Source organism: Cyprinodon variegatus, unplaced genomic scaffold (assembly GCF_000732505.1).
Source record: "Cyprinodon variegatus isolate N-32 unplaced genomic scaffold, C_variegatus-1.0 Scaffold133, whole genome shotgun sequence".
NCBI classification, from domain to species: domain Eukaryota; kingdom Metazoa; phylum Chordata; class Actinopteri; order Cyprinodontiformes; family Cyprinodontidae; genus Cyprinodon; species Cyprinodon variegatus.
The window spans coordinates 768,052-770,481 of NW_015150586.1; the positions used below are offsets into that span (position 1 = coordinate 768,052).

General features: G+C 40.8%; 1 protein-coding gene across 1 annotated transcript in view; it reads left to right on the forward strand.

Annotated features, from left to right (window-relative positions):
• metap1 (methionyl aminopeptidase 1) overlaps positions 1-2,430 on the forward strand; it is a 20,528-nt gene that overhangs the window by 5,801 nt on the left and 12,297 nt on the right. The gene's annotated exons all lie outside the window — the stretch shown is intronic.

Sequence of the window (2,430 nt, forward strand, 5' to 3'; positions counted from 1 at the left end):
TGTTTCCATGAACCGCTTGATTGTGCGATGATCCTGCTTTAAAAGCTTGGCAATTTCCAAACTGCTGCATCCCTCTGACAGACACGTGACCATTTTTGACTTTTCAGAGTCTGTTAAATCTCTTTTGACCCATTTTGCCAAAGGAAAGGAAATTGCCTAATAATTAAGCACAACTTATATAGGGTGTTGATGTCATTAGGCCACACCCCTTCTCATTACAGAGATGCACACCACCTGATTTACTGTATTGGCTTTCAAGCCAATACAGCTTGGAATAGGACAACATGTATGAAAAGGATGATGGGGTCAAAATACTCATTTGCCTAATAATAATTCTGCACACAGTGTATAGCTAGCTATCCACGTAGCTATGTAGCTAGCTATCTATGTAGCACATACATTGAGGAAAAGAAGTATTTGAACACTCTGCTATTTTGCACGTTCTCCCTCTTAAAAATCAAGGAGGGATCTTAAATTGTGATCATTGGTTATGTTCACTGTGAGACACATGATCTTAAAAAAAAATGCAGGAATCCTTTATATAAGATGTTTTATCTATTTATTTGTATGAAACGGCTGCAAATAGGTAGTTTCGCAGGTAGATTGATACTTTGTGCTGTGTAAATAGCTAGCTATCCAGATGGCATATAACTCTATGGATAGTTATAATGATAGATATGTATATAACTATATAGCTATGTAGGTAGCTTGCTACTTATTGCTATGTAAATAGCTAGTTATGTAGCTATCTAGATATCACATAGCTATATGGATAGCATACTATGTAGCTATGTGTTTAGCTGCATAGCTGTGTGGGTAGCCTGCTACTTAATGTTATGCAAATATCTAACTTTATAGCTATCTAGATAGAACATAGCTATGTGGATGGCTAACTAGATAGCTATGTATATAACTATAGCTATGTAGGTAGCTTGGTACTTTATGCTATATACTAACTACAGCTAGATAGCACATAGTTATGTGGATAGCTCACTACCTATCTACCTAGCTCTGTAGATGGCTAACTATATCCGCAGCTACCGTATTTTCACGACTATAAGGCGCACTTAAACGTCTTTTTTTTCCCTCAAAATGTGCGGTGCGCCCTATGGTGCGGTGCGCCCTATGGTGCGGTGCGCCCTATGTGTGTTGTAACTGCGACTTTTGAGACCACCTCATTGAGGAGATGATGAAAGAGTGGCTGNAGTCAGCCCAAAAGACTCCTTAATATAAAAGTTTATTATTTTTGGAAGTTGATGTGTTTTGTTTTTAGATTTGGCCATTTTATGAGGATGTCTGTGTGTGCAGGTAAATATTACTGTGCAAATTATTAGGCAACGTAATAAAAACAAATATTTACCCATCTCACTTGTTTATTTTCACCAAGTAAACCAATATAACAACACATGAAATAAACATTTGCGACATTCAAAAACAAAAAAACAAAAACAAATCAGTGACCAATATAGCCTCCTTTCTCCACCATGACGCTCTAAAGCCTTCCATCCATAGATCTGTCAGTGTCTTGATCTGTTTGCGATCCACATTGTGTGCAGCAGCCACCACAGCCTCCCAGACACTGTTTTCCCTCCCTGTAGATCTCACCTTTCATGAAGGACCACAGGTTCTCCATGGGGTTCAGATCAGGGGAACAAGGGGGCCATGTTATTATTTTTTCTCTTTTTAGCCTTTTACTGGCCAGCCATGCTGTGGTGTATTTTAATGCGTGTGACGGAGCATTGTCCTGCATGGATATCATGATTTTCTTGAATGATGGCGACTTCTTCTTGTACCACTGTTTGAAGAAGGTGTCTTCCAGAAACTGGCAGTAGGTCTGGGAGTTGATCTTGATTCTATCATCAACCCGAAAAGGTCCCACAAGCTCATCTTTGATGATAGCAGCCCATAGCATTACCCCACCTCCACCTTGCTGGCGTCTGAGTCGATGAGGAACTTGCTGCCCTTCACTGATCCAGCCTGGTGCCCATCCATCCATCTGGCCCATCAAGATTCACTCTCATTTCATCAGACCAAAACACCTTGGAGAAATCAGTCTGCGGATATTTTTTGGCCCAATCTTCACGTTTTGTCTTGTGCGTCTTGTTCAAAGTGGCCTTTTTTCGGCTTTCCTTACCTTGGCCAGGTCCCTGAGTATTTAGCACCTTGTGCTTTTCAGCACTCCAGACATGTTGCAGCTCTGAAATATGGCCCAACTGGTGGCTAATGGCTTCCTGGCAGCTTCACGCTTGATCTTTCTCAAATCATGGGGAGTTATTTTGCTTCTTCTTTTTTTAACACGCTTCTTGTGCCCCTCTTGGCTATTTGCCATGAACCTCTTGATTGTGCGATGATCCTGCTTTAAAAGCTTGGCAATTTCCAAACTGCTGCATCCCTCTGACAGACACGTGACCATTTTTGACTTTTCAGAGT